This window comes from Chelonoidis abingdonii, chromosome 1 (assembly GCF_003597395.2).
Source record: "Chelonoidis abingdonii isolate Lonesome George chromosome 1, CheloAbing_2.0, whole genome shotgun sequence".
Classification (NCBI taxonomy): domain Eukaryota; kingdom Metazoa; phylum Chordata; order Testudines; family Testudinidae; genus Chelonoidis; species Chelonoidis abingdonii.
In genome coordinates, this window is record NC_133769.1 from 326899257 (window position 1) to 326915588 (window position 16332).

Sequence of the window (16332 nt, forward strand, 5' to 3'; positions counted from 1 at the left end):
CATGCCTGCAGCCACAGTGGGAATTTTTCTTTTTTGCTTTCAAGGTCTTCCACCCGCTGCTCAGCTTGGTCTGTTCAATGACGCTCTTTGAGTGCAGCGGTGCATGCGCCTGCCTAGTGGTATACAACAGGGAGCTATTTCAACAGACTGAGAAATAAAACGAATCCTCATCTAGCCACATTCCAGGGACAAATTGTGATACTCTTCATCTCACTGAATAATAGCATTGAAGACAATGGGACTACTTGTAGAGTAAGTATGATTCAGTATGAGGGAGAATATCAGGTTCTGACCCCCAGTTAACCAGGAGGCTCTGTTTCAGTGAGGCCTATGACCTGCATGGTATGCTAATAGGTTTCATCAACCTTCGTAGTGCAGTAATACATGTCAAGAAAGTGATAACATCTTCATGTACATAGCTGTAGTTTGCATTTTAATCACAGCAGCATTGTGTTCTGCAGTTGCGCTCATTGTATGCATTCATTTTAATAATTAAAGCATTAAGCTAGCCTCAAGTCATAATTATCACAAAGGCAGGATACCAACAGAACATACTTGACTATTGTGTGGGAAATTAAAGTGATGTATATTCCTCTTAGAGATGAAATAGTGTTTTTCCTTTCTGGCCTAACTTGGACATAAAGTGGTCAGATGACCTAATATAAAGTTTAATTCAATCTATTCCTAGAAATGGATGGCAATGATTGACGCTGAGTTGGAAAACCAGTCTTGTATCAAGATAAAATACTAAGTGTAAAGGGCAACTTTGACTATTGTACAGTTGAGACCAAATCTATGTTTAAAAATCACACATAGGCCCTAATCTTGAAATTTACAACAGACGGACAGACTGCTGAGCCTGTGCAAAGTTGACTTCAACGGCTACTTTGCCTATGCGTTGTAAGTTGCCTTACAGGTCTTAGGGCTGTTCAGAAAAAGCAAGCTTGACATTCTAGCAGCATGGCAAAAGGTGGATGACTACCACATGATTCATTGGAACCCACTTAAATAGCAAGAGCTTTTAAAATGATTATAGTGCTTATCCATACACTTTTTAAAAGAATAAACTTCCACTTCAATAAAAAGTGCAATAAAAATTGACCTCTTAAAAGAATAAATCTCTCAAATCTAAACATATTTCATAGAAGAGCAAAGCCATTTAAAATGAAACCACTGATGTTGACTGGAGTTTAGCACCTAGATCAAAGAAAGTATATGACAATGGACCATAAGGAAACACTGTAAATCTCAGTAGTTTTGATAAGGTGCCATTTTTTACATCCTTTCTAAGCAAATCCATTTTCTCTGTATACTAAGAGTTTGAGCACAGAGCCTGTGTGTATCCTAGTGACAAAAGTAAAGATTTAATTGCTTTCTACATCCTCAGAGCCAACACAACTAATAGACAGTGAGATGATTTTCTTCTTTTTTGTGCATCATCAACAGAATTGTTTACAAATTTGTATAGCTACCCCTATACAAACCCATCTAGGGCAATGGAGTCACACAGGCGGAACCTACAGAATGGTTAGTACTGGTGCTGTGCAGGAGGGAAGGGACCCATTTTGACTCCCATATCCCAGCCTGACCTTGCTGGCTAGCAGTTAAAAACAAACATCCTTTTACCTGGAAAATGAGTATCATTAATATGGAAATCATTGAAGACTTGTATCCAGCGTTACATCTTTTCATAAGGGGCAGCCGATTATTCCCTGTCCAGCTAGCCAGCAATGTGTGTCAGGGCATAAAGGGTAGAGGCATGACCTTCCATTTTGGGGCACAGTATGTCCCGGGGTAATGAGGGAGGAAGTGGCTCCTGCATTCCCCTGTCATGCAAATGGCTAACATTACCACCTTCCACTGCACCCGTACAGAAGGGCCAAACAGCAGCTGCCTCTGAGACAACACAAAGATTAGTCCCAAATATCGGGACTGTCCGTATAAAATCAGGACATCTGGTCACCCTAACAAAGATGTAATCATGCTACACCATTTTTGCAGTCACTTTTTAGAGTAGAGCCATGATTTAAACTGACCTGAATTGAATTCAGTGATGTGACTGTGAAAGAGCCCAGAATTTAATGTACCTTAATACATACCATGCAAAAACATTAGTACAGCTAGAAAGAAGTGCTCAAGACAAGAATTCATAAGACATTCACTCTGCCCCACATGACAGCATATGGATTTTTATAGAGACAGTCAAACCTATTTGTTGAAAAGTCATTGCTAATTTACAACAGCATTTCATGTGCACGTTTCCTAAAGTGTCCTGTCATGAACCGCACGGTTCATCACATCAGAATCCCCTCAATGGAAAAAATTATTAATTAGGCAAAAGTTGCCAGTGTACTGTAGCAGAGAGGATACTTGGTTTTATAAATACCAACACTGTGTATGCTAATAATAAGGCTGGTGGATATATTTAGTATCATTCCTGATATGCATTTAGATTTGAGAACATACTATACAGGGAAAAGTCTGTTCAGCCCAATCAGAGCTTATTTATGCTAATCATAAATCCTTCCCAGGATATTGGTAGCTACCTGTTTTTTGAAGAGGCCCCCAAATGCTCTGCCTCAGACCTAGGTGGGTTCAATCCATGTATTTATTTAAGATATTTGTCAAAAATGATCTTTTTATGTTTCTTCTGAGTGTGTCCCCTTTTAGGGGGAAAGAAGCCAATGTGAATGATAGCAAGGAAGGAACCTTGACTGGGCCACAAGCTAATCTGATCCAGAAATGGGAACCACGCAGTGACTCTTCTCATTCTTATCCCAGAGCCATTCAATGGAAGGTGGCTAGTTGGGCAAGAGAAGAAGCAAATTTATTTCAGATAAATGCAACAGAAATTCTGGTCTCTAACACAATAAAGACTGTGCCTCTGTTGGCAGATGATACCAGGGTCAAGATCTGCTGCTGCTGTAAACCATCATAGCTCCATTAAAGTCACTGATGGAGCTATGCCAGGTTATACCAGTTGGCTCGAGATCACTGCAGATGGGGAAAAGGCTGGTGAAATATAGGACATGTTCTTTCTCCATTGTGGCTTCCTAGATGTGACCCTGTCAAAAACATTCCAGCAAGTCCAGTTCCAAACATTTTTTAACTTTCATTTGTACATCTTTGTACAACCTTACAGGCTGAGATGGAAGAAATAATCTAAAGTGACAACTACATTGTTTATGATTTATCCACTTCACTTCTGGTTTTCACATCACAAACCCACACACAAAAGCAGCACTCAAGAAGAATAAGGCTATTCCCATGATTTAAGAGAATGAACTGTAAGGACAGGCTAAAAATCAAATTTATCCTTTAAATAAAGAAGGCACAGAAGCACATAACTGAACAAGAACTTCAACAGGGATTTGACCACTGCATGAGATAATCTCATCATAAGCTTCTTTTCTTTCTATTCCACTATTATAGCCATATGTCTGATCAGTTTAATTTCTTTTTCAAACAGATTCTCAATACCACTTACATTTTTCTTTTAGAAATAGTGTAGGGATTATAGCTGCTCAAAATTCACTTTCAAATACTTTCTAACCTGGCTGGATACTTGATTTTACATTTGTATTATTTTATTTTAATGTCAAATATTTTAGCCATAAAAAGCACTAAGATACGCGTCGCTGGGACAACCTTTGTCTGGATTTTTAAAACTACTGGTGCCTTTTTGAAACAGCATTTTTAGCATAGTATAAAATGCAAATGAGAATGATTTTAGGTCTATGACCTTTTAGGAAAGCCCCAGGAACACATCCGAAGACAGTTGGCAGTCAAGAGGCTTTAAAACTAACATAGAATGTCATGCTGATAGTCAGTGATAACTCCTACAAACTGGATTTCAGTTTTGCTGATTCTACTTAACTGAGACAAAGGATGCAATTTCAGGGTAGAAGTGAAAGATAACTAATAAAAACATTTTATTTCAGCACAGTCCCTTTTTAAGGGTGCCTGCAAGCATTAGGACAGATTGTTGTGGTCTTTAGTCTGAGCTTAGACCTGCCTTGTCTCACTCGCTTTCCCCTCAACAGGAAGTGATTTATGCATCTAAAGCAGACCTGGTCCTGGAGACAGTGCATGCAGTCAGCTCAACAATATCTCACACCCAGGGCACAGTTCACTTCTTCCTGAGAGCATTATAGTTGATGGCCTCTCAAACATAGTCACTCCATTTGCCAGATTCAGGAGAAGGCCCTCACAGCGCTGGCTAAGGATGGCTTTGCTCCCTCCATTAGTTATCATCCAGCATCTATCCACTGGGAAGTCTGAGACTCACTCATGTGATGGATGCTGCCAGAAAATGTACAGAGAGCAGAATGGTTCTGTCTTCTGCTTTTCTGATGGTGACTGTGACAAATGCCTTAGGGACAGTTTGAGGTGCCTAACTGATTCATCCGACTATGCAAAGACTCTGGAAACCTGGACTCAAGACTATGGAAAGACTGCACTAAAACATCCTAGATACCTTCACAGCTCTCCACCATCACAGATTTTTAATTTTTTTAAATGTTACAATATGTATTAAAAAAATCAAACCACTGGGATGTGAACATGCCTAAACTGAGTAGCAACGTAATTGTATTGCTGGAAGCCCAGTCCTTTCTTGGCCCATGCCCACCCTACTGTTTGTCACTGCCATTCACTGTGCCACATGTAAAATGTAGATTGTAAGTTCTTTGGGAAAGGAACTGTGCCTTGCTTTGCCTTCTGTAAAGAGCCTCATGCACTTTTGAGTCCTATAAAATAATAGTAATAGATCTAAGGGCAGTGGACCTGGCTTCCAAGGCCCTTCCCCCTTGACCCCGGAAGTAGTATGTTCTTTATTATGTCTCACCTGCATCTCTCTAGGTTTTTATACCATTGCCATCACTACCAGTTTTTCAGCCATAAGCCACGTACACACAGAGAACTAAAGCAGGAACCACACAAATGATCTCTGAACAATGCAGAAGTCCTAGTCCATTCTGCTCTATCTTGGTATGAATGGGACAGGGGATGGCAGCAACATGTTTGTGAGGCGTTCCCTTACCTTTAAAATCTTACTTCCTGCCGTAGTGTGTGAAAGCCCTACTCGATAGCTTTCAAGGCACAATCCCAGAACCCAGTGTTTTCTGAGCTTTTACTGAGTGAGGAGTGGAAGAGAAAAATAAGCTGTGGCTGAAAGACAGAGGTAGTTGTAGACACAGTTGGGAAACCTTTGTGTCTTTAGAGGTGTAGTTGTGAAATCCTCACTTCTGTATTGTTTTGTCATTATAGTTCCCACTTTGCTATTTTTTATTTGCATGGTCTCTGTCTGGTTCTGTGATTGTTTCTGTCTGCTATACAATTTATTTTGCTGGGTGTAAACTAATTAAGGTGGTGGGATATAATTGGTTAGTTAATCATGTTACAATATGTTAGGATTGCTTAGGTAAATTTCAGTAAAATGATTGGTTAAGGTATAGCTGAGAATATTACTATATAAATTAGGGGCAAACAGGAAGTAAGTTGGGATTCAAAAATATGGAAAAAGGAACTTGGATTTAAGCTTGCTGGAAGTGCATCCCAATAAACATTGAATTGTTTGCACCTTCAGACTTTGGGTATTGTTGCTCTCTGTTCATGGGAGGACCAGGGAAGTGAGAGGGTGAAGGAATAAGTGGTGGCTGGGGTAGAGAGAATTTTTAAAACCTCACTTCTTCCCATTATTTAGTTGTTGATACCCTCTAATAAAAGCTAGTTTTAAAACCTATAATGTACCCAGAACAGAAAATAAATAATTAATTAAAAATAAGGTGCCTTTCTTTCTCATCTGTATCAGATAAATTCTTGATTCTTTGTTCTTCATATTACCGCATTCTTTCAAAACAGGTGAAAGGATACAAATTAAAATGGAAACTGCTTACTCAAAATGTTGCTGTTAATAACTTTTTCCATATAATTCCCAGCCTGAAGGCCAAATAATTAAACACTGCTCACTTTCTCCAAGACTGTGTCTTTACTTTTTGTCATAGCTTTGAAAATTATTTCTCTCCATCCTAATGCAGTCCTTTCTGTTTACTACCTTTGCACACTTCTGTAGGAGCAGGAGATTTATCTGTGCTCTTTTGATATCTGTAAGGAGGACGTTAGTTATTTTGCAAACATTTATTATATATGCATTAATAAATAATAAGTGATTCAAGCAATTTGTGTGCTTTCACATTATTTAAAATATGCATAATGGAGGTCCCTGTTGATGGCTCTCTCTTGGGAATCTCTCAAGAATTATTTTTAAAATTAAATATTCTTCTCATGTAAGAAACACAATTAAAAGAAAAATGTAATGAATTCAGATGTTGGTACAGCACTGAGAAATCCAGACTTGCTTTGAAAAATTAAGTGCCTGATACTTAAGCAAACTGTACAGAGAATGTTATAATTCAACCACAGCAGATTTGTGGCTCTGGCACTTTAATATTTAAAAAGCAAATTCAGTCCTTCCAATCTCTACAAGGAACAGACAAGGGCACTGAAAACCACTTACAAACCCAACATTCAGTTTTAGCAATGTTACGTTAGCATACATCTGGCAAGCCACAAGATCTTCCAGAATGATCACTTTTAAATATTTTTATGTAGTTGAACTGCTTCTTAGACTACCCATATTCTTGTTTCTTTTTGAAACACCATTGCATTTTCTACAGCTGAGTTAACAAACTAGTGATGACCTACAGACACACACTTACCACTAAAGTGGTTTAAATAGATAAAACTCAAAATGCAGTACGAGCACTACATCCAATGTATAGTAGGGGAGATTTCAATCCATTGAAGCAAAACAAGGCTAATCTAAGCAGCCTGTTGGGGGGAAGTCCAATTCTGCAGATCTCACAGATGTGAAATACCAAGTATTACAGAATATCTCCTATTGGATAGATCTACTCTCACATTTTAACAGCATCTAATTAATTATCAATTCCAAATTAATTGCTTCTTGCAATGGACTAATGAATCCAAAGCAATGAAGAGAGGAAGCAACTGCTTAAATCCTTAGATTGTCATTTTGTCAACATTTTGAATTATTTTAAAAAATCTGACCCAATGATTACATTTCTGTGCATAATGTAGTGAATGTATTGTATACATTTTGAAAGAAATCCTTTGAACCTTAAACCCATCTCAGTCTAAAAGAAACCCATATTTGATACAATTTGATTCCATTTATGAGCCATTATACATTATACTCTCTTTCTAAAAAAGTTACCTGCTTACCTAAACCAAAAACCACAATAAACTTTGACACCAATTTACTAAGATTTCCAGACTAATAAAGACAATTGATTTCAGCCACGAAAAGTCCTATCACTGATGCCCATGGCTTCAAGCTCAGATAAATTATTCAGCTCCTTCTTTCACAATCATCCTTCCTGAAATAATCTTTCAGCTGGTGGCTCATGATATGATTCATCAGTTGAATGTCAGTGGCAATTCTGCAAATATGTGATGACAGACCAGAAGGTAAGACTGAAAGATTACATTGTCACAAAGCATTTTTGTTATACTGAAGGGGAGAAAGTGCATATGCTGCCACTCTTAAAATTAACAACACTCTGCGAATATTACTGGAGATTTTGAACCATTTGTGGCTGAATAAATTTCATATAAATATTACAATTCTCACAGAGTAATCTTTCAGACCAGACTCCGGAGTCTATATGATGTCCTTGTGGGCCTTTGAACTAGAAATCATTGGGGTTTTATTAACATCTAATATTTGCTATAAATTAGATTAACTTGGGAACCAATCAGGAATATAACAAGCATTGCAAACACAGATCAAACACTTATACATTCACTAAAGCTTCCACAGAGACATGATCTAAGTGAATATAACTAAGAAAGATGAAGGCAAATGGCAAGACAAGCTGCAATTTCTATAGTAATTTAATGGGATTACTAAATATCACCCAATTTCTTTAATCCAGAAAAGGCTGCAGAAGGAATAGCAACTATTCCTTCCATTGACTCTGATAAATAGTGGTAGGACTGAACAAATGGATGCATTTGAATTGACCACAAACGAAAAAAAGACATAAGCATCTTCATCTCAGAACTCTGCTAAACTGTATGTAAACAGACTGGCTGAGAACGTAACCATGTATTCCCATTTTAGTAATTTGAAGAGGCTTTCCTAAAAGCCAAATAAGAGAGGATAATCAAGAAAAAACATGGAATAAATCAATCTACTGTAAATTTATTAGAATGGCACCTAGAATAATAGTTCTGATTGGCTGAAAGCTCTTGTCCTCCACTTATTGGCCTATTGACATTATACATTTGTTTGCTACACAGATTTGAGTAATGAACACATTTATAATAATGATAAGGAGAGCTCTGGACAGACTTATCAGACCAATAAGAAACAGTTTGTAAATTACTAAGGCACTTCACTCTGCTGAGCAGTTCTTCTGAACTGATCAAAGACATTTATTGTAGCACTGTATCACTTGGAAGACTGATAGTCTAACTAGATCTTTTCCTGAAATGCAACAACTCTTGATCTCATCACAGGATAGAATTCCAGAGTTTACTACCTGGGATTTTCTTTTCAAAGAATTGTAGGGATAGAAAGGGCACACAACAGGTCATCAAGTCCAACCCACTGCTGTTTTGCAGAGTCAGAGGAACATTTCCATGTGTCTCAGGCTGACCTGAAGATTTTCTAGTTCTTTTGTTTTCCCCATCTTAGTTTCATGACATGTGAGGAGAGCTTGTCTCTACTTCCTAATCTGCCACTGATTTACTGTGATATTTTCCTCCAGCTTAGTTTTTCTGTCTGTAAAATGTGGATAGTGATATTTAAGGTCCTTTGAAGAGTGATATGGGATAGATGGCTGAACATTTATGTAAATTCTATTACTATGACACTGCACCCCATATTTTTCATAGTTCATTATTATGATATGATTATGGCATAATTATGACACATTTTGTACAAGCCGCATCATGTGAGGTATCATTGGAAAAGTTATGATTTGCTGAATATGATTATTTGTGTGCATGTATCATTTTTGTATCTGAAGTTATGATTATTGACTAGGGATCTGTATTTAAAATGTGCTTACTCTGGAAAACACCCACAGCCAGCCTTTCAGATACAACAACGAGGAAGGCAGATGGGGCTGATGGCCCATCAGCAAAGATAATGAATTATGGACTAGCTTAACCTTCCTGTGGGCGATCTGGCCAGCCGGTAAGCAATGGCTGCTATAACACTGCTATAATACTGAGCAGACCACATGTCTCAGGACTCCATCTTGGGATGTCAGTATTTTTCCACAAACTGGTCTGGGAACCAAGTTTTGAAACAAAGGGTTCCTGCCATATGCTAAAGCTATATAAGGCAGAGAGTGATATCATCTGATGTTCTTCACTCCCCACACAAGAAGACTTCTGAATACCTGAGGAACAAAGACTGAACTGGGGGAACTGCTGGACCCAGGCTAAAGGGATTTCTGTGTATGAAAGACCTGGTGATCCCAAGCTGTAATGCAAGTGGAGCTTTTCCCTTAAGAATCTGTATCATCAGCTTGTATCATCAGCCAGGGTGAGAATTTGCTAATTCATATCCAATCTTTCTAGTAGCTTAGATTTAGTTTGCGTTTTTGTTTATTTATTAGGTAATCTGCTTTGATCTGGTTGCCATCACTTATAATCTCTTAAAATCTATCTTTTGTAGTGAATAACTTGTTTCTGCTTTATCTAAACCAGTGAGTTAGAGTGAAGTGCATGGGAAATTGTAGTTCAAGGGGCAAAGGCTGTTGCATATTCCTCTCCACACTGGGGGGAGAGAGGGTAACTCTATGCACTTACACTGTACAGTTCCCTGTGCAGTGCAAGAGGGTATAATTTTGGATTTGTGCTCCAGAGAGGGGGTGTGCCTGAGGAGCTGAGAGTTACTTGGCTTTAACCTTTTTATTGTTGGTTCATGCAGTGACTAGTTAGAGAGCCTGCATCTTACTGCACCTGGGTGTCTCACTACCTGTGTGAATGCTGGTGGAAGTGTTAGACCAGGAGTGTGTCTGCAGCTTGTCACAGTAGTACAGTGTGAGAGGGAGTCCAGGCTAGTGGGTCAGAGGACTCAGTGGTACCTCAGTTCCAGGTGGCACCCGGCGGGGAACCCATCACAATGACCATTTCAGGAATTGATTCCATTTTCTAGGTCATCTTAGTTTTGTCTCTTTCACTTGAAATTGAAAAGATAAATCTTCCTTTTCATAAAAAGCCATGGAAGTGAAAATACTTGCACTTTTCAATATTCCTGCCTTGAACCTTAAAAGAACTTTGAAAATGTAGGGGTTAAAGATGAAGATATTCAAAGATGTGGTATGTTAGCTGTAAGACTCGCAGGCACTTGCATAAGGATTGGGTAGCTAACAGGTTAAAACAAATACCTTTTCAATGTGGTGCGCAAGTCACATTGTAGCTTGTCTAGGGATTATGAAAGAGTTTCAGTCTTGGGTTTATGGGTAAGAAACTGATCAGTTGGAACTGTTTGCTTTTCAATAGTTGCCCAGAACTGTCACAGATTCCTTGTTCTCTGTGAGGAACCCAGGAGTCTTCATTTTTTGAATTATCCAGTAGACCCTTCAATAAAGATCACAGGGAAAATTCCCAGTTTGTATTCTTCACCCCCTCAAGCCATGAGTCATAATTTCTAAAAACAAGTAGACACCCCTCAGGCATAACACCAGTCACACTTACAGAAGGTGAAAGAAATCCACTGAATTATTTGGAATGAAAATTCACTGAACAGCCAAGATAATAGCCCTACAAATTATCAAAGGGTAAATATGTACTGCAGCAGTTTCTGCAGTTCCCCTCTGATAGTCACTTCCAATCACAGGAAATCCTCATTCTGAATTAGATTTCCTCCAAGTCAATCATAGAACCTTCCACATACTGCAAAATAAATGTGTTTATAGAAATAACCACAATGTTAAAGATTGAATCTTTAATCCAAAAAAGCTAGAATTAAAGTTCCCATGGCAACCTTAACTCTACCCTTTGATGCCATAACACTCAGCAATACATTATCTGAATTATTATGTATATCGCACCAACCACTGTGGTATGTTGGTGCACTTTAGAAAAGTGCTGTCAACAACTGTCACAAAACAGACAAGTGACTGAATTCCAATTCTACTGCCACTGAATGAAAAATATCTTCAAGGCTACAAGTCTAAACTATGAAAAAAACAGAGGGTGAAATCCTGGTCCCACTGAATTCACCCATATTAAACATATTTTGCATTCCTTGCTAAAAATCACAAGACTTAGTGGTTCATAAGGGAGAGTGAATTTTACTGCTCAGGACCCTTTATGTTCTTCAGTTCTGTTCTATGGAAAGACAGCAAGAGCTTTCCAGCTCAACCCAATGTCTGCTGCAAGGCATTGGGGAAATCCTGATCCTGAAGACAGCCAGGTCCCAGGTCATTCAGAGCTTCCTGGGTGATAACTAATACATCAAATTGTGCCCAGGAGCCAGAAGTGGATTGTGAGCCAGTGCAGAGTGCTTGGCTGTACTTAACAGGTGGAGAGACATATTCCGCACCAGTCGAAGCTTCTCAGAGGCCCTGAAGCACAGACTTAACTAGAGAACCTTGCAATTATCCAGCCCAGAGGAAATAAACCCATGGATAACTGTGGTGAGATCTGCATCACAAAGGAATGTTTGCACATTCTGGCAAGGTCAAAGACGATAAAAGGAACTTCAAGCTAAATTGATGTGGGAAATCAGAAGCAGGGCCGGCTCTAGGTTTTTTGCCGCCCCAAGCAAGAAAAATTTTGGCTGCCCCATGTCCCAGCCCTGGGCTCCTCACTGCAACCCCCTGCTATCCCAGCCCTGGGCTCTCCTCCTCCACCACCTGCACCCTACTTCCGCTACAGCCCTGGGTCACTGGTAACTCACTCCCAGGGCAGGTCATTCAGCAGGAATTTTGGATGTGCACAGAACACACACAGGATTGGTTCCCATATGGTTACAGAACTGCAGTAAAGTGGAACAATTTTCAGCTTGTGTGATTGGAGGATATCTGGATGCATATTATAATATTGTCCTCCATAAATGAGGAAAAGTGAGTGCTTTATTATTCTTGTTACTTTCTTCTATGGGGAATTTGCAATGCAATATCATGTCCTTTTAACAAACAACAAAGGCAATGTGTTGAAAATAGCAATTCAGTCTAATAACTGGGAAGCATTTTGCTCAATTTATCCTACTTTTCTACACAAGTACAGTGGATAGTATATGTGATTGGGAGAAAGAAGTTATTTGATTTGGGAGAAATGAGCTGTAAACTAAGTTGACACCCTGATTTTGAGGTGTTACAAACTGAAGGCAGGTTGGGAGGGGGTGCTCATGGGGAGCACGCAGAATGTATGCAGAGGTCGGTGCTGAGAGGGGATGGTAGGAAGCTGGGGGTTGAAAGGGTAGAGGATTCGGGGGGGGATCAGGAGCAGAGGGGGTTGGATGGATGGAGTTGGGGGCACAGGGAAGGGAGAGGGGGGGTTAGATGGGTCAGAGGTTCAGGGGGGCAGTCAGGGGACAGGCAGTGGTTGGATAGGCATGGGAGTCCCAGGGGTTTGTCAGGGAGAGGTAGGGGTTGGGGTCCTAGGGGGGAAGTTGGGGGGAGTCTCAGGAGGGGGCAGTTGGGGACAAAGAGAAGGGAGGCTTAGATAGGGGGTGGGGTCCCAAGGGGGAGTTAGAGGCAGAGGCTCCAGGAGGGGGCAATCAGGGGACAAGGACCAGTGGCCCCTAGCTAGGGGGTGGAGTCCTGGGGGGCAGCTAGGGGCAGGGGTCCTGGGAAGGGGTGATCAGGGGACAAGGAGCAGGGGGGGTTGGACGGGTTCAGTTTCTGTGGGGGGCAGTCGGAGGGAGTGGATGGTGGCAGGCTGGGGCTACCCTCCCTCCCCATCCTGTTTTTTGAATGTTAAAATATAGTATCCCTATCCTTCATAGTGCAACTCTCCACTCACTGCATGCTGCAGCATGAGGTCCCCCCCCCCTTCCTTTCCAGTTGATAGTGGCCAAGGGAATACTGGGAATGTAGTTCTTACCCTACTCCAGGGCTGGCTCTATAGGCAGAGAGCTAACCAAGGAACTACAGCTCCCAGGGCCCCCTGTTGGTTCTCAGCTCCCATGCTGGATCCCTGCTGCCCCTGCAAATGGGCTGCCCCAAGCACATGCTTGCTTTGCTGGTGCCTAGAGCAGCCCCTGACCAGAAGCAGCAATGGGTCGCGTAGGAGCTAGAGATTGCAAGCTACTTAGAAAGAGTGGAAATATCCCCCTTTGATCATGACAGCAGCCATAATTTCCTTCAGTTCCTCAAAATGTTTTCTCCCTGTCCAATAGCAACAGCCCTGTAGCTAGCTTTAATCCAGTTGCCTAAATCAGCAAAGCACTGGCGAAAAAAGGACACTTTAAAAGTTGGGTTCAATGAGAAGGAGATTTAAAGCCAAGCCACTTAGGCCAAGAACCTGATTAATGAAAGACTGTGTGACGTTATGAGTGTAATATAATATTTCATTGGAAGGTTACAGGGTCAGAAAGAGTTAATTAACTCACAGACTGACTTGACACATGGGTGAACTTTAGAAACTGGTTAGGAAGATATGTAAATGAATAGGGCTTTGAAATGCAAGTCTGCATTGTTAGAGGTAGAAGGGTAGGTGTTTGCTCAGGTCTTGTGATGTAAGCAAACAAGTCTTGTCTATTGCTATGGCTTTAATTCAGAGATCAAAAAAGGAATATTAACATTTAGGAAAATACTTGAGTGAAATAGTATTATTGTCTATGTGTCTCTTTGAAGGCCACAGTAACCTGTATCTGAACTGTTTAATGGATAAATTACCCTGTGTTAATTGCCAGGATGTTTAGGAGAAGGAGTTAAGCCTATTCTTTTCTCAGGCCAAAAGGCTGCTGGAAATGTATAATGACCCTGGGACAGGATCCTACTTCATCTCAGATTTGCTTTGGGTTTCAAGAGGGGGAAACCTTAAGCCACAAGGATTGAGATCCCCAGTCATTGACTAGAGCTATCCTGAATAGGGATATTGGACCAAAACCTATGGACTATTTCTAAAAGGACTTTTGGCAACTACAGGCTCACCTCTACTATGTATCTAAACCTCAAGAATTGAATTCAAGTCTGTATGTATGTTGATCTTTTAACCAACTCTCTTTTCTTTTTTAATAAATTTTAGCTTAGTTAATAAAAATTGGCTAATAGTGTGTATTTTGGGTAAGATCTAAGTTATAGTTGGACCTGGGTATGTGACTGATCCTTTGGGATTGGAAGAACCTTTTCTTTTATGTGATGAGATAAGATTTTCAGGAATCATCATCAAGTGTAAGCAGCAAAGAATCCTGTGGCACCTTATAGACTAACAGATGTTTTGGAGCATGAGCTTTTGTGGGTGAATACCCACTTCGTCAGATGCATCTGACGAAGTGGGTATTCACCCACGAAAGCTCATGCTCCAAAACGTCTATTAGTCTATAAAGGTGCCACAGGATTCTTTGCCGCCTTTACAGATCCAGACAAACACGGCTACCTCTCTGATACTTGACATCATAATGTGTGTGTCTGGACGGAGGCCTAAGGCTGGGTACTTTAAGGGAACTGCATGTTTTGGACTTCCAAGTAACCAGTGAGGTACTATAGAAGCTGTTTTGTGCTGGCTTGGTAAATCCAAGTATTGGAATATCCACCAGCGTTTGGGGTTCGTCTGCCCCGTTTTGTTTGCAGTTCACCCTGATTGAGTGACCTCAGTTGGCTCCCACAGGCAGCACCTTCACAAACTGCCACATCCTCTCATCCTAAAGCAGACAGACGTAGCCCCTGCTGCTTCCTCTGGTTGTTTCCCCCAATCTACCAACATTACCATCATCTAGTTAGGATGAGCCTCTGTCAGCTCTTACAAGCCCCTCTCCTGGGATGCTCTAGGAGAGCTGGTTAACTGTACCATCTGGTCTGATGAAATGGTGGCAGACAGCTGAGCGCCAGCCATGTATGGAAGACATTGCAGCCCATCCTACCTCACTAGCTCCCTCATATATAAGCTGACCCAGGTGGATAACAAAATAGAATCCTGGGGTCTGCACCAGGGAAGGACCACAAGGGGAAAGACTATTGGTCAACCCCACCCTCTGATTTCTTTCAGAGAAAATCAAAAAGGACTACTCAAGAGCAACTCTTTCTGCACTTCCCTCGGTCCACAAATATGTCAACAGCCCTTTGCGGTCAACAGTATTGCAGGCATCTGAGACACACAAAAGAATCAGCACAGACACTGGATCTTTGCCCATCACCAGAAGGAGGTCATCAACTAACATGCACATTTCCGTATGAATACAGAAAGATGCAACACAACTTCCACTATAGTCACTCACATTCATTATGTTTGATTGCAGACATTTGTGGCATTTCACTTCAATAAGACACTAGTTTATAGTAAAAGCAAAATACCCCACTTAGTGGATATCTTGGAGGAGATGAACTGTGAGTGACTGCTGCCAATTTGCACAACAATCTATTAAATAAAATGTCTCTGCTTTGTTTCACCTTCTCAATATAATAAAAGATTACCACTAACTTGAAACCTATGGTATGGAATTGTATAATGATTAAAGGCCTCGTGTAAATACCTTGTCAGACTAAAGAATTTAAAATTAGAAATTTAATTTATCATGGTTCTTGGCTATTCCCTTTCTTTAGCCACAGAACATTTATTCTTCTGATAGAAGAAGATTAGCTAAACCAATAAAAATGGTAAAGCAAGGACAGTTTTATAGTTCTAATACTATGAAGAGTGTTAGCTAAAGCCTTCCAATATTGCACTACTGGGGCCATTTTGCTTTCAATATCCAATAAAAAATAAGTATTTTCAACAATTTCTGTCTTAATGCAAAAAATAAATATGCAAAGTCAAACACAAACTGACTTTTGTCTTTCTGCTTACAAAGTCCTCAAAAAGGCTGTAACATTACATTCCCTCAGCTCTTGGAAAACATAGAAAATGTAGAAAGTTCAGTGAAAAACCCAAGGAAAGTCAGAGATTGGAATATTCAATGACATGGCCTAAACCACATAATGGGGAAAATCTAGGCCCTCTCATGGAAATGGACAAAATCTAAAAAGCAGAGCAACTATGTAGAGTAAATATCCCATGGGCAGTAGAAGTGACTGCTCTTGTGCTCTATGGCCGGGGTATAGGGAAAGGACAGAGAAATTCAAGAGAAATAGAATCCCCTATTGAAAAACCGAGTTCCCCCTTTTATTCCAGTTTTGCACGAGA

At 40.3% G+C, this 16332-nt stretch overlaps 1 protein-coding gene across 1 annotated transcript in view; it reads right to left on the reverse strand.

Moving 5' to 3' along the window:
* The window catches only part of MTUS2 (microtubule associated scaffold protein 2), a 545841-nt gene that overhangs the window by 225701 nt on the left and 303808 nt on the right, over positions 1-16332 (reverse strand). The gene's annotated exons all lie outside the window — the stretch shown is intronic.